This window comes from Stenella coeruleoalba (assembly GCF_951394435.1).
Source record: "Stenella coeruleoalba genome assembly, chromosome: 11".
Taxonomy (NCBI): domain Eukaryota; kingdom Metazoa; phylum Chordata; class Mammalia; order Artiodactyla; family Delphinidae; genus Stenella; species Stenella coeruleoalba.
This window is the reverse complement of record NC_137157.1, coordinates 66,973,384-66,997,829: the sequence shown is the minus strand read 5'-3', so window position 1 is coordinate 66,997,829 and position 24,446 is coordinate 66,973,384. Positions and strand designations below refer to the sequence as shown.

The 24,446-nt window shown below is 40.3% G+C and overlaps 1 protein-coding gene across 1 annotated transcript in view; it reads right to left on the bottom strand.

The window, feature by feature from the left end:
* NELL2 (neural EGFL like 2) overlaps window positions 1-13,488 on the bottom strand; it is a 482,686-nt gene extending 469,198 nt beyond the window's left edge. Inside the window, exons 1-2 of the mRNA XM_079938008.1 lie at window positions 12,937-13,488; window positions 10,357-10,445 (exon numbers count right to left, since the gene is read on the bottom strand). The gene's annotated coding sequence lies outside the window, so the exon portion shown is untranslated. The remainder of the gene's footprint in view (window positions 1-10,356; window positions 10,446-12,936) is intronic.
* Between the last annotated feature and the right edge of the window lie 10,958 nt (window positions 13,489-24,446).

The following is a 24,446-nucleotide window of genomic DNA, read 5'->3' as shown; positions in this document are numbered from 1 at the left end:
ACCAGGAAGAAATAGAAAATATGAACAGACCAATCACAAGTAATGAAATTGAAACTGTGATTTAAAATCTTCCAGCAAACAAAAGCCCAGGATCAGATGGCTTCACAGGTGAACTCTATCAAACATTTAGAGAAGAGCTAACACCTATCCTTCTCAAACTCTTCCAAAAAATTGCAGAGGAAGGAACACACCCAAACTCATTCTATGAGGCCACCATCACCCTGATACCAGAACCAGACAGAGATACTACCAAAAAAAAAGAAAATTACAGACCAATATCACTGATGAATATAGATGCAAAAATCCTCAGCAAAATACTAGCAAACAAAATCCAACAACACATTAAAAGGATCCTACACCATGATCAAGTGGGGTTTATTCCAGGGATGCAAGGATTCTTCAATATATGCAAATCAATCAATATGATACACCATATTAACAAATTGAAGGATAAAATCCATATGATCATCTCAATAGATGCAGAAAATGATTCTGACAAAATTTAACACCCATTTATGATAACTCTCCAGAAAGTGGGCACAGAGGAAACTTACCTCAACATAATAAAGGCCATGTGTTACAAACCCACAGCAAACATCATTCTCAATGGTGAAAAACTGAAAGCATTTCCTCTAAGATCAGAAACAAGACAAGGATGTCCACTCTCACCACTATTATTCAACATAGTTTTGGAAGTCCTAGCCATGGCAATCAGAGAACAAAAAGAAATAAAAGGAATACAAATTGAAAAAGAAGTAAAACTGTCACTGTTTGCAGATGACATGATACTATACATAGAGAATCCTAAAGATGCCACCAGAAAACTACTAGAGCTAATCAATGAATCTGGTAAAGTTGCAGGATACAAAATTAATGCACAGAAATCTCTTGCATTCCTATACACTAACAACGAAAGATCAAAAAGAGAAATTAAGGAAACAATCCCATTTACCACTGCAACAAAAAGAATAAAGTACCTAGGAATAAACCTACCTAAGGAGGTAAAAGACCTGTACTCTGAAAACTGTAAGACACTGATGAAAGAAAGCAAAGATGAGGACAGGACAGGAATAAAGACGCAGATGTAGAGAATGGACTTGAGGACACGGGGAGGGGGAAGGGTAAGCTGGGACGAAGTGAGAGAGTGGCATGGACATATATACACTACCAAATGTAAAATAGATAGCTAGTGGGAAGCAGCCGCATAGCACAGGGAGATCAGCTTGATGCTTTGTGACCACCTAGAGGGGTGGGATAGGGAGGGTGGTAGGGAGACACAAGAAGGAGGGGATATGGGGATATATGTTTACGTATAGCTAATTCACTTTGTTATACAGCAGAAACTGACACAACAATGTAAAGCAATTATACTCCAATAAAGATGGTTAAAAAAAAAAAAAGGCACATGCACCCCATTGTTCATTGCAGCACTATTTATAATAGCCATGTCATGGAAGCAACCTAAATGCCCATCAACAGACGAATAGATAAAGAAGACATGGTACATATATACAATGGAATATTACTCTGCCATAAAAAGGAACGAAATTGGGTCATTTGTAGAGAAGTGAATGGAGCTAGAGCCTGTCATACAGAGAGACGTTAAGTCAGAAAGAGAAAAACAAATATTGTCTATTAATGCATATATGTGGAATCTAGAAAAATGGTAGAGATGAACCGGTTTGCAAGGCAGAAATAGAGAAACAGATGTAGAGAACAAACATTATAGACACCAAGCGGGGAAAGTGGTGGGGGGGCGGGAGGAGGGAGGGGGAAGGGCTGGTGGTGGTGGGATGAATTGGGAGGTTGGGATTGACATATATACACTAATATGTATAAAATAGATAACTAATAAGAACCTGCTGTATATAAAAAAACCCAACATATCCATCATGCAAACATGATGTAGAAGTAACTGAGTTCCAGAACGGTCCACATGTGATTATCTCAAGCTTAACTTCTTAATTTTTAAATTATTATATAGTTTGGCCACAGTTTTGTATACTTATATAGTTTATATAGAAACTTATATGCAAATATGTATTTATAAGCATATGTAAGATACACATACATATACACATTTGGGTTTAGGGGATGAAGGCACCCCTGTTTTAGGATCCCCTAAATTATAAATATCTAAACATTTCAATTGTGGAGTGAGGAGAGAAATCCAGACCTTAAGCCTCTCAATTCCCACTGATAAAACAGTCTTTTGTTCTCAGTTCAGAGAAGTTTTGTAGTCTAGAATGCCTTATCTTATGTTACAAAGAAAGCTAATAAATTACAAGTGCCTAGGCGAACATCAAGGAAAGCACTCTGACAGAATACTCTGAATAGGACTTAGCTATGCGGGTTTTCCGTAAACTTCTTTGTCACCACTGTAAGTTGCATTAAATGGGATACCAATAGATATCTGCATTGGGAGAGGTTAATGGCCTAAGTTTCAGACACCTAAATACTGCCCTCAATCAACCACCCCTCCCTGTCAGATTCCCAGAGAAAATGTAAACGTGAGGGCTCACTAGTCAATGGAACACTATTTCTAACAAGGGATTTAGACCCAAACTTCAACCTAGAACTCCAGTGTGACTGCCTGGAGGACTCCTGCCTGAGTAAAGGAGGCCTGAGAGGCCTCAAACTCAATAAAACCAAAACCCGACTTTGCCTTAATCCCCCCTCAAGCATTCATCTCAGCTCTTTCCACTTCAAAGCAAGAAAAGGTTGATCCAGAGGACTTTGACTGCCAGAAGAAGAGAGAACAGAACAGGAGCAGTAGCGAGCCAGAAAGGGAGGGGCTACTAACGCCTAGAGAAGAGCTGGCTTTGCCCACCCACCCCACCTAGCCCATGTGAGCTCCTCGGATTTACTTACCTAGGCATGTGAGACAAGGAGTCAGAGGTGTCAGAGGTGAGCCAAGGAAAGAAGGCCAGCCCAACAGAGGGGCAGCTCCCCAACCTTACACCAACTTTCCAGCACCATGGAAGAAAGAGGAACATCCCAGGAATGTGGGCCACATCCTCTTACTCTACCCTCAAAGAAGCAAGACAGGCAGAAGGATCACATTCATTTATTCCTTCAACTCAGCACAATGAAGCCTGTGCCCATTAGCACAAGGAATAATAAAATTATCTCCAAAATGCCTGGCATTCTTCCCCAAAAGGAATTGAATGGTTATCGGGTAGGGTACCTATGAGCTTTTCTTGGCTTACAGCCAACATTTCTTAAGGGGCTCAACAGAAAAATTAACAACCAACTTTGAAATGTTGAGCTTTTGTGGACATAAGCACACGGACAAAAGAATCATGTACATATACTCAAAATACTAAAACACCGAAATGTCAAATGGATAAATCAAACAATTGATCTTTTCAATACTAAATCGTAACCAGAACATCTATTCATGTTTATACCCTTCCTCTGAGTATATTAAACTCAACTCTTCTACCCTTAATATATTAACATTTTCTTCTTGGTGGCTCTTCATATACTTCTTTTGTTGTTTGTTTGGTTTTTTTATATACTTTTTAGTATACAAGGTGAATAGACTTTGTGTCGTTCTGTGCTTTTTTTGTTGTTGAAGTCCAGTTGATTTACAGTGTTGTGCCGATCTCTGCTATACAGCAAAGTGACTCAGTTATACACGTATAGGCATTCTTTTATACCTATAGTCTTTTCCATTCTGGTTTATCACAGGATGTTGAATATAGTTCCCTGTGCTATACAGTAGGACCTTGTTGTTTATCCACCCTGTATATATCGTTTACATCTGCTAATCCCACGTTCCCTTTCCTTCCCTCCCCCACCCCCCTTGTCCTTGGCAACCACAAGTCTGTTCTCAATGTCTGTGAGCCTGTTTCTGTTTTGTTCATAGATAGGTTCATTTGCGCCATATTTTAGATTCCACATATAAGTGATTATCATATGGTATTTGTCTTTCTCTTTCTGACTTACTTCACTTTGTATGATAATCTCTAGTTGCACCCATGTTGCTGCAAATGACATTATTTCATTCCTTTTTATGGTTGAGTAGTATTTCATTGTGTGTGTGTATATATACCACATCTTCTATATCCATTCATCTGTCAATGGACATTTAGGTCCATGACTTGGCTACTATGAATAGTGCTGCTACGAACATAGGGGTGCATGTATCTTTTTGAATTATAGTTTTGTCTGGGTATATGCCCAGGAGTGGGATTGTTGGATCATATGGTAATTCTATTTTTAGTTTTCTGAGGAACCTCCACATTGGTTTGCGTAGTGGCTGCACCAACTTACATTCCCCCCAGTAGTGTAGGAGGGTTCCCTGTCTCCACACCCTCTCAAGCACTTGTTATTTGTAGACTATTTAATGATGGCCATTCTGACTGGTGTGAGGTGGTACCTCATTGTAATTTTGATTTGCATTTCTCTAATAATTAGTGATGCTGAGCATTTTTTCATGTGCTTACTGGCCATCTGTATGCGTTCTTTGGAGAAATGTCTATTAAGATCTTCTGTCCATTTTTCAATTGGGTTGTTTGTTTTTTTGTTGTTGAGTTGTATGAGCTGTTTGTATATTTTGGAGATAAAGCTCTTGTCTGTCGCATCATTTGCAAATATTTTCTCCCATTCTGTAGGTTGTCTGTTTTGTCCTTTTTAATGATTCCTTATATCTTTCTAAAAATCACACCAGAATACACACATTCATACAGAAAATTTATTTATAAAATAGCAACTTTAGTTATGATAATAATGGCAAAATTACCAAAATGTTCTTTAAACTTTTTTTTTTATCCTTTTCTTCTTGATGGCTCTTCATATACTTTTTCATATACATCACTCATCCTAACTTCCCTGCCCTCCTACTTTGCCAAGTGTACTGCTAAACCATTAAAACACGTACGGTGGTTGCATTTGTATTACTTATTGTTACAATAACCCAGGGGGTCTCTCTGTGTGTTACACTTTGCCAGTCAGGGTAGAAGCAATGTGGTCAAAGTGTAGTGCTCTTCTCACCCTTCTAATGTAGTCCTTCCTGGTCTCTGTTGTCCAGAAGCGTGCTTCAGCCTCCTCCTCAGGTTCTGGAATTTTCATAACTGTGTCTTGTCTATGGATAGTTGCTAGTTGGTCTTCTTGTGAGTGAGACTGAGGTCAGGAACAACATACGTCACCATCTTGATGACATCACCCCCTAATATTTTTAGGTTTAATATTTGGGTCTGTGATCTATTTGAGTTATTTTTATATATTATGCATGGGATGAATCAAAGCTAGTATTTTTTTGCATGTGGATATCCAATTGTTCAAGCATAATTTACTGAAAAGACTATCTTTTCTCCACTTAAATGCCTTTGCATCTTTGTAGAATTCCACATTTTCTTCATTATTCCAGTTTTGTAAGTCTTGAAATTAGCTACTGTTTATCTTCTAACTTTGGTCTTCTATTTCAGAACTATTTTTGCTATACTAGGCCCTTTGCATTTCCATATGAATTTTAGAACTAAAAGTCAATTTCTGACTAAAAGCCTTCTGGGATTTTGATTGAGCTTGCATTGAATCTAAAAATCAATTTGAGTCAAATTTACATCTGCTGTCTCTGAACATGTGTATTTTTCCATTTACTGAGGTCTTTTTAAATTTCTCTCAGCAATGTTTTGCAGGTTTCAGCTTACAGATCTTTCACATGTTTTATCAGAATTGTCCCTGTGATGTGATTTATGTAAGAACTGTATATTTGGTCTTTTTTTCTTTTTTTAAAATTAATTAATTTATTTATTTATGGCTGTGTTGGGTCTTGGTTTCTGTGTGAGGGCTTTCTCTAGTTGTGGCAAGCGGGGGCCACTCTTCATCGCGGTGTGTGGGCCTCTCACTATCGCGGCCTCTGTTGTTGAGGAGCACAGGCTCCAGACGCGCAGGCTCAGTAATTGTGGCTCACAGGCCCAGTTGCTCTGCGGCATGTGGGATCTTCCCAGACCAGGGCTCGAACCCGTGTCCCCTGCATTGGCAGGAAGATTCTCAACCACTGCACCACCAGGGAAGCCCGTATATTTGGTCTTTGTCCTGGTTCCTAGCACCCTTGGTGCTAAACCCTTGGAGTTTTCTAAGTGGTAAGAGTGATAAAGTTATCTTGATATTCATAACAAACCCCTTTCAACCACACCTGAGTTTATGTTAATGAAGTGACTTCTCGAAAGCACTTAAGGATGGGAGCTGGTTACCAAGGGAATCAACCATGTGATTAGAGAATTAGACTTTCGGTCCCATACCCCTGACCTCTAGGAATGGGAGAGGGGCTGGAGGTTGAATTGGTGACCAATGGCCAATAATTTAATCAATTATGGCTATGTAATGAAGCCTCCATAATGACCCCAAAAGATGGGGTTTGGACAGCTTCTGGGTTAGTGAACACGTGGAGATCTTGGGAGAGTGGTGCACTCAGAGAGGGCATGGAAGCTCCCTACCCTTTCCCCACACTTTGCCCTAGGCGTCTTTTCTGTCTGGCTATTCCTGAGTTAGTTATATCCTTTTATAATAAACTGGTGATCTAGTAAGTAAAATGTTTCTCTGAGTTTTGTGAGCTGCTCTAGCAAACTAATCAAACTCAAGGAAGGGGTAGAAGGAACTTCCTGTTTATAGCCAGTCAGTAAGAAGCACAGGTGACAACCTGGGCCTGCAACTGGCATCTACAGTTGGGTGGGGTGGGCAGTCTTGTAGGACAGCGCCCTTAACTCCTGAGATATGATGTGTTCTCTAGGTAGACAGAGGCAGAATTAAGTTGAATTGTAGGACATAAATGAACGGTATATGAGAATTGCTTTGTGGTGTGGGGTAATAGACTCATTTTAGTCTAAGTTTTTAATAATTTTAAATACTATTGTAAATGGTATTTTTTAAACTTCAATTTCTGATTATTTCATACCAGTATATAGAAATACAATTTTTTTTGCATATTGATCTTGTATTCTGAAACCTTGTTAAACTAATATATTAGATCTAATAGATTTTTGTACATTCAATTGAATTTTCTACTTAAAAGATCATGTCTTTTGTAAATAAAGACAATTTTACTTCTTTCTTTCCAATCTGGGTGCCTTTTATTTCTTCTTCTTGCCATACTGAAGCAGCTAGAATCTCCAGTATAATGTTGAAGAGAAGTGCTATGATTCACCGTCCTGCTTCTAAGTATTTACTCAATAAAAATTAAAGTATATATTCATATGAACATTTGTACACAAATGTTTTAGTAGCTTTATTTGTCATAGCTAAAAAGTGAAATAATACAAGTAGGCTATCAACAGATGAATGAAAAATAATAAACTGTAGTAAGTCCATATGATGGAATATTATGCAGCAATATAAAAGAACAAACTATTTGCTACGTGGATGAATCTCAAAATAATTATGGTGAGTAAAAGAAGGCGTACAGAAGAGTACATACTGTATGGTTTCAGGTTATATAAAATTCTGGGAAATGAAAAAGTAAATTAAAGGAAAGCAGAACAGTGGTTATTTAGGCTTGGGGTTGAGAAAGAGTGGAGAGAAACTGGAAAAAGGGATTACAAATGGGCATGAGGGAACTTTGAGGGGTGATGCATATTTTAATTATCTTGATTGTGGTTATGTTTCACAGGTGCATAAATATGTCAAAATTTATCATTTATATCATTTTATACACTTTAAATATGTGTAGTTTATTATATATAAATTATACCTTAATAAAGCTATTAAAAATAGCATTAAAAAAAGCACACCACAGGCAATGAATGAAGTCAGGTCCAGGATTATCTGGCTGGCAGTACATATAAAATGTTAAGTCTATCGTATGACCCCACTGCCGAAAACTCCTTAAATGTAGCCCAAACTCTGAGACATCTGAAGAGCAATTTTAAGGCCTGCTTACATTAGGTGACTGAGTCCAAAGATGGATATATTATCAATTGAAGTGAGAAATAAATATGGTGAAGAGGCAGTTCTCAGAGAAAAGTTCCTAATATTTCTACTGGATTTAAACTGGGAGTGAGAAATAAATTTAAGGTATCTAAAGCATGGGATACCAATAGCTATCATGATTATTTTAGGAATAATATGTCATTGGCATGCAGCATGCAGCATGGTTTGGGGATGGAATAAATGAGAGAAAAAACTGGATATAATTAGCATATAATTAGTACTAAGCAAATACTGCTGACTGCTTATATACTGGTAATAAGTGAAGGAAATTTCTGCTCTTTTTCCAGGAAAATGAAGAAAGCTTCTATTGGTGACCTCCCACTCTCAGTTACAAAGCCATGAGCCATGGTCTCTGACTTCATGGAAACTTTCTTGAACTCATTTGTGGAGATCATTCAGTCCAGCTAAGACCCTGAGATATTTGTTCAATTTCTCACACTTATAGCAACAGTCCTCTAATAGATTTTACCCGATGCTCACCCTGCCGTGCATGTTACAAGGCAATGGTTTTATGCAAATATGACTCAACTTCCATCGCTATCTCCATCCATTGCTTCATCCCAGAGTATCATCAGCTTATTAATTCAGTATCCCAGCTTGATCCTTCACCAGCCTTCATGATTTTTGAAATTTCCACAAGGTTTCTAGTTCATGAGATATTATTAATTTCTTTGCCTCAAATGAAAATGTTGTTCTGTGATCCAAAACCTGAATACCTAAGTTGCTTCTCATAAACCTAATCTCTAATGTTTCTATCAAGCTTCTAATATGTATATCTGAATTGCTGGATTTCCCTTGGAAAACTGTATTACAAGTAGCCTCAAAAAGCCAAAGGTCAGAATTCTATTTAAAAGCAAAATTCTACTACAATGTCCTTGGGAATTTTGAGATGCAATATCTTCCCTTGAGATAGAAGTAAGTATTGATAGTTAACTAAGACAATAAGTATTTTGCATTTTTGTCTATGTATTCCTAATTGCTTGAATTCAGTAAGTTTGGGGCTCACCAAGTTAGTATTTTATAGTCAAGGCACAATGAATGATACAAAAGAAATCAATGTCATGTCATTCTACTAGTCAGGGCTCTTTCAGTTGCTAGAGATAAAACCCAATCTCAGACCAAGTTGAACAAAACAGACTTTTCATTAGCTTACATAAACAAAAAGCTCACAGGTTTCTAGCTTCAAGTATAGTGGAATCCAGGTGCTCATATACGCTCATTCTTCCTATCTTGTACAGATCTTCTAGGCATGATGAATACCTGCAGCCCCAAAGACCCACATCCTGCTATCTTAGCAACTGCCACAGAAGGAAAGCAACTTTCCCAGTAGTTCTAGCAGACAATTACCAGGGACAACTCTTTTTTTTTTTTTCGCGGTACGCGGGCCTCTCACTGTTGTGGTCTCTCCCGTTGTGGAGCACAGGCTCCAGATGCATAGACTCAGCGGCCATGGCTCACGGGCCCAGCCGCTCCGCGGCATGTGGGATCCTCCCGGACCGGGGCATGAACCCGTGTCCCCTGCATCGGCAGGTGGACTCTCAACCACTGTGCCACCAGGGAAGCCCCAGGGACAACTCTTCCTGAACTAAGCACTATGGCCAGGGGACTGGGGTGCTCAAATTAGGCCAGGGGCATGGGTCCTCTTTTGCATCTGAAAGATGGAGTCACCCATGCTCAAATCATATGGCATGGGTTCTCCTCAGCAATGGAGGGGATTTGTAAACAGATATGATGAACAGATCTCTTCTACAGTTTTCAAGAAGATAATATCCTCAAAGACATACCTACAAGGCACTGTAAAATACAAAATCAAATATAATCAAGTGCACATGTAGAAGGCAAACCGTATTTGTGCCATAGATTGTCAGACATCTCTCTTGCAGACAGTCATCAAGAACTTTCAGAGGCAGTGACTTTGCAATATTCTTGCATCCTTCTTTGATATTCATACTATATATACTGCCAAATCAAACTTCCTAAAGCACTGCTAAAGAGCCTTTGGTAGCTCCTCAGTACTTACATAATAAGGCACAGGCATCTCAGTCTGAAGATAATCTATGCAAATTCAATCAATAATACACATAGCTTCTGACCTTGAATGAAATATCTAGTCTCTTTAAGCCTCAGTTTACTCATTTTACATAATGCCTACTTCAATGGATGTTGGAGAATTGCATGAGCCTATCACAGTATCTGGCTCACAATAGACTCAACAAGTAGAGGAGATACTGTCATTAATATTATTGCTCATATTCCTTCACAGGAACAGCCTTCTTCCTATTGTTCTCTTATCAGATCTTCCCACTACTTTCCTCATGCAGTGTAAGCTTGAAAAAGACAGAAACCCTGGCTTAGAACTACACCTGTAACATAGTAAGTGTTCAGTACACATTTGTTGAATGAATGAATGAATGAATGTCCTACCTTGTCTCCCACCTCGAATAGTGAACTCATTGAGGAGATGATCCCTGATCAATTCATTTTTATATTACCCCAAGTTCATAGTTCAGAGCCTGGAACAAATAAATATTTGTCAAATGAATGACTGAATGGATAAAAACCAAACAGTTGCCTCAGTTCTTCATTTTTCCCTTCTCAAACATTAATATAGTCAATGAACATTTTTAACTGCAATCATAATCATCATTCTTAGCATTTTAAGCTTCATATTCAGAGGGAAAATAATGCTACAAATACTATGCCTTTGTGTTCAATCAAACAGACATACAAACTAAAGTTAAAAGCATAAGGACTGACACTTATGTTGTTCAATGACATTAAAAATGTAAAGATTGCTCAGTGATTTAGAGTGCTTTTTCTTAAACCTGTTTGCTTTTCAATCCCAGATAATGAATAGTAAATAGCATGTATTTAATAAAACATTTCTGAAGTCAGAGCCTACTATTGAATGAATGATCAGTAAAATGTGCCTTTCAAGATACATGCAGGACTAATATAATCAGCTTTTTAATGAATCCCTAGACGGCAGCAGAAAGTTTTATAAATTCCAAATAGTGAGATTTTTATGAAAGTTATTAGCACACTGTTCACCAAAGAACTTTACGTCATTTCCTGGGATTTTTAACTGTTTTAACGAGGCAACAGTTACAAAAAGATTTAAAGCCTAAACTTTATTGGTGATATAATAGAACAAAGACCCATTTAGCCATGTCTTAAGTCATTCCCCAAGCATTTGCATATTGCATAAGCATGATAAAATAACGAAGAGATGACTTGTTTTTTCCAAATTCTAATGGGACTGTGTGCTTGAACATGATTTGAACCCATGTTAGTGAATTTTCTAATGGAAAAATATGACCTCCTATCTTTAAAATTAAATGACCCTTTGGAGACTTTGCTAACATTAAATGACCCATTCAAAACATCCTGATGTATTAATATATGAATCAAAAACATCTGTATCATGTTTGGCTTAAAATATACATTGATTTGAAAATAAAATGGAAAGTTTTGCAAAAATGTGTGCTTTATTTCTAAGACTGTAAACCATTAAACATATTTTTGATACTATTCTAAAATTTAATTCATTTGTTTAAAATAATGCTCAGAGAAGTCTATCTTTCTTCCTGATATGGTACTACATACAACCTTCCAGCAGAGGGTTTTGACCTGAGATCAGTTGACTTGGAGTTGGTCTATTGATAGGCTTCAGGAAGTCCTTGAAACCCCTGAAATTGTGTTCAAAATTCCGTGTATATATGTAGACGTGTCTTTATTTAAATTGGGTTCAAAGTTTTGTGGGTCCATGCAGACATGTCTTTATCTGGAGTAGAGTTTCTCAATCTTGGCATTATTGAGATTGTGGGCCAGATAACTCTTTGCTGTGGAAGCTGTCCTATGCACTATAGGATGTTTAGCATTATCCCTGGACTCTACCCACAAGATGCCACCAACACAGCCCCAATCATGACTATCAAAAAGACTTCAGCCATTACAATGTCCCTGGAGAACCACTGATGTAGAGAGTCCACTGTTCTCATCATATCGTATTCCCAAACAAATCAAGAGTCACTGCTTTAGCGTGTAGAACGAGAGCTCTAGTCACTTCCCCATTGGGCCCCATAGATAAGCATGCTGGTCATAACTATGATTCCCCCCAAAATGAAACCCATTGCCATTACTTTTGTGGCAGGCAGAGCGATGGATCCCCCATGACCATCCTTCCCCCTGCAAACTGCAAACCCCTCAAGCTCTATTTTTTCAAAAAACTTTGACTAAGCTCTCCTAATTGCTGGATGGCTTCAGAAAAATCTAAGGATAGGGATTCCCTGGTGGCTCAGTGGTTAAGAATCCACCTGCCAAGAACGGAGCCCGTGTTTCCGCACAGCTGGAACTCCCGGCTCGGGGTCTCTTCTCTCTGCAGTCACGGAACTGCCCCAGAGCCCGAGGGGAGGGCGGCCTCACTGAGGCTGCCGGCTCTGGAGGGGCCCCGGCGGCCAAAGCCGCGACAGTCCTGGGGACCACGGGCCAGCTCACTCATCCTGGGGTAAGCCAGCTGCCATGTCATGAGGACACTCAAGCAGCCCTAAGGAGAGATCCATGTGGCAAGAAACTGAGGCCTCCAACTGCAGCCACGTTAGGACGAGGGGAAGATGGCGGAAGAGTAAGACGCTGAGATCACCTTCCTCCCCACAGATACACCAGAAATACATCTACACGTGGAACAACTCCTACAGAACACCTACTGAATGCTGGCAGAAGACCTCAGACCTCCCAAAAGGCAAGAAACTCCCCACATACCTGGGTAGGGCAAAAGAAAAAAGAATACACAGAGACAAAAGAATAGGGACGGGACCTGCATCAGTGGGAGGGAGCCGTGAAGGAGGAAAGGTTTCCACACATGAGGAAGCCCCTTCGCGGGCGGAGGCTGCGGGTGGCGGAGGGGGCGAGCTTCGGGGCCGCGGAGGAGAGCACAGCCACAGGGGTGCGGAGGGCAAAGCAGAGAGATTCCCACACAGAGGGTCGGTGCCGACCAGCACTCACCAGCCCGAGAGGCTTGTCTGCTTACCCGCCGGGGCGGGCGGGGCTGGGAGCTGAGGCTCAGGCTTCGGTCGGAGCGCAGGGCGAGGACTGGGGCTGGCGGCGTGAGCACAGCCTGAAGGGGGCTAGTGCGCCACGGCTAGCCGGGAGGGAGTCCGGGGAAAAGTCCGGACCTGCCGAAGAGGCGAGACTTTTCTTCCGTCTTTGTTTCCTGGTGCGCCGAGAGGGATTAAGAGCGCTGCTTAAAGGAGCTCCAGAGACGGCTGCGAGCCGCGGCTAAAAGCGGGACCCCAGAGACGGGCAGGAGACGTTAAGGCTGCTGCTGCCGCCACCAAGAAGCCTGTGTGCGAGCACAGGTCACTATCTACACCCCGCTTCCGGGGCGCCTGTGCAGCCGGCTACCGCCAGGGTCCGGTGATCCAGGGACAACTTCCCCGGGAGAACGCACGGCGCGCCTCAGGCTGGTGCAACGTCACGCCGGCCTCTGCCGCCGCAGGCTCGCCCCGCACTCCATGCCCCTCCCTCCCCCGGGCCTCAGTGAGCCAGAGCCACCGAATCAGCGGCTCCTTTAACCCCGTCCTGTCTGAGAGAAGAACAGATGCCCTCCGGCAACCTACACGCAGAGGCGGGGCCAAATCCAAAGCTGAGCCCCTGGGAGCTGTGAGAACAGAGAAGAGAAAGGGAAATCTCTCCCAGCAGCCTCAGAAGCAGCGGATTAAACCTCCACTATCAACTTTATGTACCCTGCATCTGTGGAATACATGAATATACAACGGATCATCCCAAATTGAGGACGTGGACTTTGAGAGCAAGATTTATGATTCTTTCCCCTTTTCCTCTTTTTGTGAGTGTGTATGTGTATGCTTCTGTGTGAGATTTTGTGTGTATAGCTTTGCTTCCACCATTTGTCCTAGAGTTCTATCCGGCCTTTTTTTTTTTTTTAATTACTTTTTCATTTTAATAACTCTTATATTTTATCTTACTTTATTTTATTTTCTTTTATCTTCTTTCTTTCTTTTTTCCTTCCTTCCTTCCTCCCTCCCTCCCTCCTTTCCTTGCTCCTTTGATTCTTTCTTTCTTTCTTTCTTTTTTCTTTCTTTCTTTCTACTTTTTCTCCCTTTTATTCTGAGCCGTGAGTATGAAAGGCTCTTGATGCTGCAGCCCGGAGTCAGTGCTGTGCCTCTGAGGTGGGAGAGCCAACTTCAGGACACGGGTCCACAAGAGACCTCCCAGCTCCACATGCTATCAAACGGTGAAAATCTGCCAGAGATCTCCATCTCAACGCCAGCCCCCAGCTTCAATCAACGACCAGCAAGCTACAGTGCTGGACACTCTATGCCAAACAACTAGCAAGACAGGAACACAACTCCCGCATTAGCAGAGAGGCTGCCTAAAATCATAATAAGGCCACAGACACCCCAAAACACACCACCAGATGTGGACCTGCACACCAGAAAGACAAGATCCAGCCTCATCCACCAGAACACAGGCAATAGTCCCCTTCACCAGGAAGCCTACGCAGCCCACTGAACCAACCTGAGCCCCTGGGGACAGACACCAAAAACAACAGGAACTATGAACCTGCAGCCTGCAAAAAGGAGACCCCAAACACAGTAAGATAAGCAAAATGAGAAGACAGAAAAACACACAGCAGATGAAGGAGCAAGATAAAAACCCAACAGACCTAACAAATGAAGAGGAAATAGGCAGTCTACCTGAAAAAGAATTCAGAGTAATGACACTAAAGGTGATCCAAAATCTTGGAAATAGAATAGACAAAATGCAAGAAACATTTAACAAGGACCTAGAAGAACTAAAGATGAAACAAACAATGATGAACAACACAATAAATGAAATTAAAAATACTCTAGAAGGGATCAATAGCAGAATAACTGAGGCAGAAGAACGGATAAGTGACCTGGAAGATAAAATAGTGGAAATAACTACTTCAGAGCAGAATAAAGAAAAAGGAATGAAAAGAACTGATGACAGTCTCAGAGACCACTGGGACAACATTAAAAGCACCAACATTCGAATTATAGGGGTTCCAGAAGAAGAAGAGAAAAAGAAAGGGACTGAGAAAATATTTGAGCGATTATAGTTGAAAACTTCCCTAATATGGGAAAGAAAATAGTTAAGTCCAGGAAGCACAGAGAGTCCCATACAGGATAAATCCAACTAGAAATACGCCAAGACACATATTAATCAAACTGTCAAAAATTAAATACAAAGAAAACATATTAAAAGCAGCAAGGGAAAAACAACAAATAACACACAAGGGAATCCCCATAAGGTTAACAGCTGATCTTTTACCAGAAACTCTGCAAGCCAGAAGGGACTGGCAGGACATATTTAAAGTGACAAAGGAGAAAAACCTGCACCAAGATTACTCTACCCAGCAAGGATCTCATTCAGATTTGATGGAGAAATTAAAACCTTTACAGACAAGCAAAAGCTGCGAGAGCTCAGCACCACCAAACCAGCTTTACAACAAATGCTAAAGGAACTTCTCTAGGCAAGAAACACAAGAGAAGGAAAAGACCTACAATAACGAACCCAAAACAATTAAGAAGTTGGAATAGGAACATACAAATCGATAATTACCTTAAATGTAAATGGACTGAATGCTCCCACCAAAAGACACAGATTGACTGAATGCATACAAAAACAAGACCCATATATATGCTATCTACAAGAGACCCACTTCAGACCTAGAGACACATACAGACTGAAAGTAAGGTGATGGAAAAAGATATCCCATGCAAATGGAAACCAAAAAAAAGCTGGTGTAGCAATTCTCATATCAGACAAAATAGACTTTAAACTAATGTCTATTAGAAGAGACAAAGAGGGACACTACATAATGATCAAGGGATCGATCCAAGAAGAAGATATAACAATTGTAAATATTTATGCACCCAACATAGGAGCACCTCAATACATAAGGCAAATACTAACAGCCATAAAAGGGGAAATCGACAGTAACACAATCATAGTATGTGACTTTAACACCCCACTTTCACCAATGGACAGATCATCCAAAATGAAAATAAATAAGGAAACACAAGCTTTAAATGATACATGAAACAAAATGGACTTAATTGATATTTATAGGACACTCCATCCAAAAACAACAGAATACACATTCTTCTCAAGTGCTCATGGAACATTCTCCAGGATAGATCATATCTTGGGTCACAAATCAAGTCTTGGTAAATTTAAGAAAATTGAAATTGTATCAACTATCTTTTCCAACCACAATGCTATGAGACTAGATATCAATTACAGGAAAAGATCTGTAAAAAATACAAACACATGGAGGCTAAACAATACACTACTTAATAACGAAGTGATCAATGAAGAAATCAAAGAGGAAATCAAAAAATACCTAGAAACAAATGACAATGGAGACACGACGACCAGAAACCTATGGGATTCAGCAAAAGCAGTTCTAAGATGGCAGTTTATAGCAATAAAATCCTATCTTAAGAAACAAGAAACATCTCGAATAAACAACCTAACCTTGCACCTAAAGCAATGAGAGAAAGAAGAACAAAAAACCCCAAAGTTAGCAGAAGGAAAGAAATCATAAAAATCAGATCAGAAATAAATGAAAAAGAAATGAAGGAAACGATAGCAAAGATCAATAAAACTAAAAGCTGGTTCTTTGAGAAGATAAACAAAATAGATAAACCATTAGCCAGACTCATCAAGAAAAAATGGGAGAAGACTCAAATCAATAGAATTAGAAATGAAAAAGGAGAAGTAACAACTGACACTGCAGAAATACAAAAGATCATGAGAGATTACTACAAGCAACTCTATGCCAATAAAATGGACAACCTGGAAGAAATGGACAAATTCTTAGAAATGCACAACCTGCCAGGACTCAATCAGGAAGAAATAGAAAATATGAACAGACCAATCACAATCACTGAAATTCACACTGTGATTAAAAATCTTCCAACAAACAAAAGCCCAAGACCACATGGCTTCACAGGCGAATTCTATCAAACATTTAGAGAAGAGCTAACATGATCCTTCTCAAACTCTTCCAAAATATAGCAGAGGGAGGACCACTCACAAACTCATTCTACGAGGCCACCATTACCTTGATACCAAAACCAGACAAGGATGTCACAAAGAAAGAAAACTACAGGCCAATATCACTGATGAACATAGATGCAAAAATCCTCAACAAAATACAAGCAAACCGAATCCAACAGCACATTAAAGGATCATACACCATGATCAAGTGGGGTTTATTCCAGGAATGCAAGGATTCTTCAATATATGCAAATCAATCAATGTGATAAACCATATTAACAAATTGAAGGAGAAAAACCATATGATCATCTCAATAGATGCAGAGAAAGATTTCGACAAAATTCAACACCCATTTATGATAAAAACCCTGCAGAAAGTAGGCATAGAGGGAACTTTCCTCAACACAATAAAGGCCATATATGACAAACCCACAGCCCACATCGTCCTCAATGGTGAAAAACTGAAAGCATTTCCACTGAGATCAGGAACAAGACAAGGTTGCCCACTCTCACCACTCTTATTCAACATAGTTTTGGAAGCTTTAGCCACAGTAATCAGAGAAGAAAAGGAAATAAAAGGAATCCAAATCAGAAAAGAAAAAGTAAAGCTGTCACTGTATGCAGATGACATGATACTATACATAGAGAATGCTACAGATGCTACCAGAAAACTACTAGAGCTAATCAATGAATCTGGTAAAGTAGCAGGATACAAAATTAATGCATGGAAATCTCTGGCATGCCTATACACTAATGATGAAAAATCTGAAAGTGAAATCAAGAAAACAGTCCCATTTACCATTGCAACAAAAAGAATAAAATATCTAGGAATAAACCTAAGGAGACAAAAGACCTGTATGCAGAAAATTATAAGACACTGATGACAGAAATTAAAGATGATACAAATAGATGGAGAGATATACCATGTTCTTGGATTGGAAGAATCAACATTGTGAAAGTGACTCTACTACCCAAAGCAATCTACTGTTTCAATGCAATCCCTATCAAACTACCACTGGCATTTATCACAGAACTAGAACAAAAAATTTCACAATTTGTATGGAAACACAAAAGACCCCGAATAGCCAAAGCAATCTTGAGAACGAAAAACGGGGCTGGAGGAATCAGGCTCCCTGACTTCAGATGATACTACAAAGCTACAGTAATCAAGACAGTATGGTACTGGCACAGAAAGAGAAAGATAGATCAATGGAACAGGATAGAAAGCCCAGAGATAAACCCACGCACATATGGTCACCTTATCTTTGATAAAGGAGGCAGGAATGTACAGTGGAGAAAGGACAGCCTCTTCAATAAGTGGTGCTGGGGAAACTGGACAGGTACATGTAAAAGTATGAGATTAGATCACTCCCTAACACCATACACAAAAATTAGCTGAAAATGGATTAAAGACCTAAATGTAAGGCCAGAAACTATCAAACTCTTAGAGGAAAACATAGGCAGAACACTCTATGACATAAATGACAGCAAGATCCTTTTTGACCCACCTCCTACAGAAATGGAAATAAAAACAAAAATAAACAAATGAGACCTAATGAAACTTCAAAGCTTTTGCACAGCAAAGAAAACCATAAACAAGACCAAAAGACAACCCTCAGAATGGGAGAAAATATTTGCAAATGAAGCAACTGACAAAGGATTAATCTCCAAAATTTATAAGCAGCTTATGCAGCTCAATAACAAAAAAGCAAACAACCCAATCCAAAAATGGGCAGAAGACCTAAATAGACATTTCTCCAAAGAAGATATCCAGACTGCCAACAAACACATGAAAGAATGCTCAACATCACTAATCATTAGAGAAAGTAAATGAAAACTACAATGAGATATCAGCTCACACCAGTCAGAATGGCTATTATCAAAAAATCTAGAAACAGTAAATGCTGGAGAGGGTGTGGAGAAAAGGGAACCCTCTTGCACTGTTGGTGGGAGTGTAAATTGATACAGCCACTGTGGAGAACAGTATGGAGGTTCCTTAAAAAACTACAAATGGAACTACCATATGACCCAGCAATCCCACTAGTGGGCATATACCCTGAGAAAACCATAATTCAAAAAGAATCATGTACCAAAATATTCATTGCAGCTCTATTTACAATAGCCCGGAGATGGAAACAACCTAAGTGCCCATCATCGGATGAATGGATAAAGAAGATGTGGCCCATATATACAATGGAATATTACTCAGCCATAAAAAGAAATGAAATTGAGCTATTTGTAATGAGGTGGATAGACCTAGAGTCTGTCATACAGAGTGAAGTATGTCCAAAAGAGAAAGACAAATACCGTATGCTAACACATATATATGGAATTTAAGGGGGAAAATGTCATGAAGAACCTAGGGGTAAGACAGGAATAAAGACACAGACCTACTGGAGAACGGACTTGAGGATATGGGGAGGGGGAAGGATAACCTGTGTCAAAGCGAGAGAGTGACATGGACATATATACACTACCAAACGTAAAATAGATAGCTAGTGGGAAGCAGCCGCATAGCACAGGGAGATCAGCTCGGTGCTTTGTGACCACCTGGAGGGGTGGGATAGGGAGGGTGGGAGGGAGGGAGACACAAGAGGGAAGAGATATGGGAACATGTGTATATGTATGGCTGATTCACTTTGTTATGGAGCAGAAACTAACACACCATTGTAAAGCAATTATACTCCAATAAAGATGTAAAAAAAAAAAAAAAAGAATCCATCTGCCAATGCATTGGACATGGGTTCGAGCCCTGGTCCAGGAATATCCCACATGCCATGGAGCAATGAAGCCCATGCACCACAACTATTGAGCCTGCACTCTAGAGCCTGCCAGCCACAACTACTGAGTCCACGTGCCACAACTACTGAAGCCTGCATGCCTAGAGCCCGTGCTCCGCAACAGGAGAAGCCACGGCAATAAGAAGCCTGGACACCTCAACGAAGAATAGCCCCCACTCACCACAACTAAGAAAGCCCGCGTGCAGCAATGAAGACCCAACACAACCAAAAATAAATAAATGAAATAAATTTATGAAAAACAAAACGATTATGTTTCAAGTCATAAACCTCATAGGTTTGTTGAGGTTTGTTGCTCACCTTGTTTTGATTCCCCACCACACAACCCAGTGCCTGACTCATGTAATAGATACATAGTTGGTTAATGATTGGACAATTGCATTATAAAAGCCATGGCATCTATTAAAGCCTATTCTTAATTAAAAGACCCATAGTACAAGGTAGTTCTGGAGTCACTTCCTCCCAAGGTTCTGAGTTTCTCTGCCTGCTGACTGTAAACCTGTTGCCTCAGAGATCCTCTCCAGGGAGAACAGAGCCCAGTGAGCCCATTCCACACCATTAACCTGGACCCACTGGAGGTGGACTCTCTGCTCTACATAGGTTTGGCCCCATGTGCAGCTCACAGGTATCCCTGCAGGCATCTAATATTCAAAGCATCCTTCTCATCTCTACTGGGACCCTCGTAGGGTACAGGATAGCTCTCATGCTCTGCTTTCCTTTTGCCAACAAGCACGTGGATTTTAACCTGCTTTCCTTTTCTCTTTCAGATTGCTACCACCCCTTCACTGTTCTTGATGTTCTTTTCCAAATCCAATTCTGAAGTAGAATACGATGTCTCTAGTACTCCTCCCTTCCCCCACAACTTTCTTGTCTACCTCACACAGATTGTATTAAACAAAACCAAATTCAGCTACATACCGTTTCAAACACCCGAAACATAAGGACATAAAAAGGCTAAAACTACAAGTGTGAAATACCACCCAAAAGAAAGCTAACGTAGCCAAAGAAACTCCAAGTATAAGAACATCACCAAAGTTAAAGAGGCTTGCTGCATGACAAAAGGTTTGATTCACTGAGAATATAAATCTAAACTTAGAAAATAACTTCAAACTATGTGAAGCAGAATTTGACAGACCTACCTGAGCAACTTGACAAATCCTCTATTACAATGAGATTTTAATATTAACTTTCTCAGTGATTAGATCAAACAAACCCTAAATTAATAAGTATATAAATATTTGGCAATACTGCTATAAGATTGATCTAATATACATATGTATTTCAAACCTTGTCCATGTAATGCACTAATAAAATATTTCATACAATTTCTCTACATAAACCTATACTATCTCCTTCCTATCCTCTCTCGGCTGAGTTCTTTGCTACTTTGAGAAATTTTAAGCAGTAAGAATTTCTGCCTCTACCACATCTGCCCACTTAGCACTATTTTCCCCTTTATTCTACCTTCTCACATTTGCTACAGATGTAGTATCTGTGCTCCTATGTAAAAGCCAGCCCCTGCCCTTGTGCTTTAGACCGCATCCCTTCTAGCCTCCTTCCTCCAACTGTCCTCCTTTCCCTCCTGTTTCATTCTTTTGGATCATTCCTATTAGCATTCCCATTAGCATAATCCTACCTCCTGGAAATACTGCTCTGCTCCCATTTGCTAGTAACTACTGTCTCCTAACCCTCTCCTCTGATACTCTCAAATCTACTCTAGTCCATCTTTCACACCCATCACTCCACTGAAACTGTTCCTGTCAAGCTTTCCAATGCTAAATAGTGGTCTTTTCTGAGTTCCCATCTTATTATGCTATTGTCAGCATTGATCGACTCTCCCCTTCTTTATTCCCTTTCTTCATTAGCTTCTAGGACATCCATCCCCTTGGCTTTCCTCCCACTTCAGAGTTTGGTCCTTCTCAGTCTCTTTTACTGGTTCCTCATCTTCTCTCAGATATCTTAACATCGGAGAGTCTCAGGGCCCAGTCTCTTTGGTCCTGTCCTCTTCCCTACTCACTCCCTTGGCAACGTCATCCAGTCAGGGTTTAAGTACTGTCTATATACTAAGGTACATCCCAAATGTACATCTCCAGCCCAAGCTTAGCTCCTGAAATCTAAGTTTGTTCATCCAATTACAAGCTCTCCACTTGAAGATCTCATTCACATTACGAACTCAAGATGTTTAAAATTTAGCGTCTGATCTTCCCCCAAGAACCTAACTCACCCACAGACTTCCTACCTCAGTTAATGATGATCCCATCCCTCCGCAAGCCCAGGCAAAAACCTTGGAGTCATCCTTATTCCCTCTGCCTCATACCACCTTTATTCTGTCAGGAAATCCATTTGGCTCTATCTTTAAAAGATATCCAGAATTCAACCACTTGTCTTTACCACCATGCTACTACCATGGGCCAAGCCACCATTATCTCCTCCAAGACTGTTACACTATCCTCCGGACTTTCCTGCTTCTATCCTTCCCCTTTAGTCTGTTCTCAACACAGTGGCCACAGTGACCCTTTGACAGTGTAAATCATATTATATCACTTCCCTGTTCCCCCTGTCACTCAGAGTAAACACCAAAGACCTTACAGTGAAATACACCTCATTATCTGACCTCTTCTCTCACTATTATCTCTGTTTACACCCCTCCGGTCACACTGCCTCCTTGCTGTCCTTTGAACATACCACTCAAGTTCCCACTTACCAGTATCTCCATCTATGTGCTCTGTCTTCCTGCTTAGATCCTTTGCATTCCCTTTTCCAGCAGCCTAAAATGCTCTCCCCACAGATACCCATATGACTAATTTCCTCACCTTCTTCAGATCTTTGCTCAGATGCCATCTTTTTTTTTTTTTTTTTTTTTTTGGGTACGCGGGCCTCTCACTGTTGTGGCCTCTCCCGTTGCGGAGCACAGGCTCCAGACGCGCAGGCTCAGTGGCCATGGCTCACGGGCCTAGCCACTCCGCGGCATGTGGGATCTTCCCAGACCTGGGCACGAACCCACGTCCCCTGCATCGGCAGGCGGACTCTCAACCACTGTGCCACCAGGGAAGCCCGAGATGTCATCTTTTTAGTGAAGCCTTCCAAGACCTCTTTATTTATAATAGCAAAAACCACCTCCAGTCCTCCTGTATTACATTCTCCCCACAGCCTTTATCAGATTCTTACACTCTTCTAATTTACTTACACACTACACTCATGATTTGTTATCTGTCTTCCTCCACTAGAATGTAAGCTCTTAAGGGCAAAGATTTCTGTCTGTTTTGTTCACTGATATATCTCAGGCACTTCAAAGAGTTCCTGGCGCACATTCCTCTCTTTGCACGTAGTTAGTAGAAATTTGTTAAATGAAAGAAATGAATGACTGAACAAATGAATAAATGAATGAATGCATAGAACTCTGCATCCAACATTTCGTCAAAATACAAATGGAATAATTGCAAATTTTGAGCATGTACTATGCTATAAGCAAGTCTAAACAAATATTAGCAGTCCCTATCATACAGACAAGTGTGGAAACATACTTGCAATTATAAAAGAGGAAGTACAGAGTCCGTCTGAAAGCAAAAACAGGAATGTCTCACCCAGAATTCTATGTTCAGGTATATATTAATGGAAAAAATAATATGTAGGAAATTTTAAAGATGTGCATACCTGAGGATGAGAAGCAGAGTACAATGAGATTAGGGTGCTCTAGACAGAATGAAGGAACACGAGCAAAGACCTGACGGCAATAGTGAGAGTATGAAGATGCACTGAAAAATGTCTGGAGTTAGGAGATGGTTGGATTGAGAACTAAGCAGGGATCATTTCACAAACATCTGTGTGTGTCCTATTAAAGAATTTAAGCTTCATCCTAAAAGCAATGGGAATCTTCTGGTTCCTTCACTTCTTTATCAGCAATGACCTTTCTCTCCATCCTATCAGCCACTCATCCCCATGGTCCTATCCTAGACCTCATCACTACTAGAAACTGCATTACTTCTAAACTCTTAATTTTACAATAGTACAATACCACACTTTTCAGCCACCAGATCTCTTGTTCATGTATTCCCACAGCTACAAACCTTCAGCCCTTCCCTCAACTAGCCTAGATCATGGTACACTATCATAATCACACTCTTTCCAAAGACCCTGAGCTCTCTTATCCTTTTATCCCTCCATACTACGCTCTTGTCAAAACCCTGATTGTTAATCTGCCTTCTTCATATATGCACTGGCATCTGAAAATTGGTAAAGAAAAATCATGACTGTAAAACTTGTTTAGCTTTAAATTAGTATCACAGACTGAAAGCAAGCGGGACCCTGTGGGGTCCTCCCAGGTACAAATCCTTTCCATGTTTCTTTTTTATGGGAAATGGGCTTTATTCAGCCTCCTAGACCTTCCTGAATACTAAAAGGCAGAATCAAACTGGTACTACTCAGGGAAGTGAGGGAATGCAGAAACAAAGGAGGAGAACTCAAGAAACAATAGTGCAGCTATTAAAGCAAGCTCCTTCCTCCTCGAGATATACATAACAAAATCTTTGAGTTCTTCTGCAGGAACTAAGGCCCCACCCAGGTGGAGGATGGTAACTTCAGGCTGAGCACAATATTCCTGGAGTGCAGCCCTGTTACCTCACCACTAACCACTCAGAAGAAATTCACACTCCCCACAGCCCTCATACCC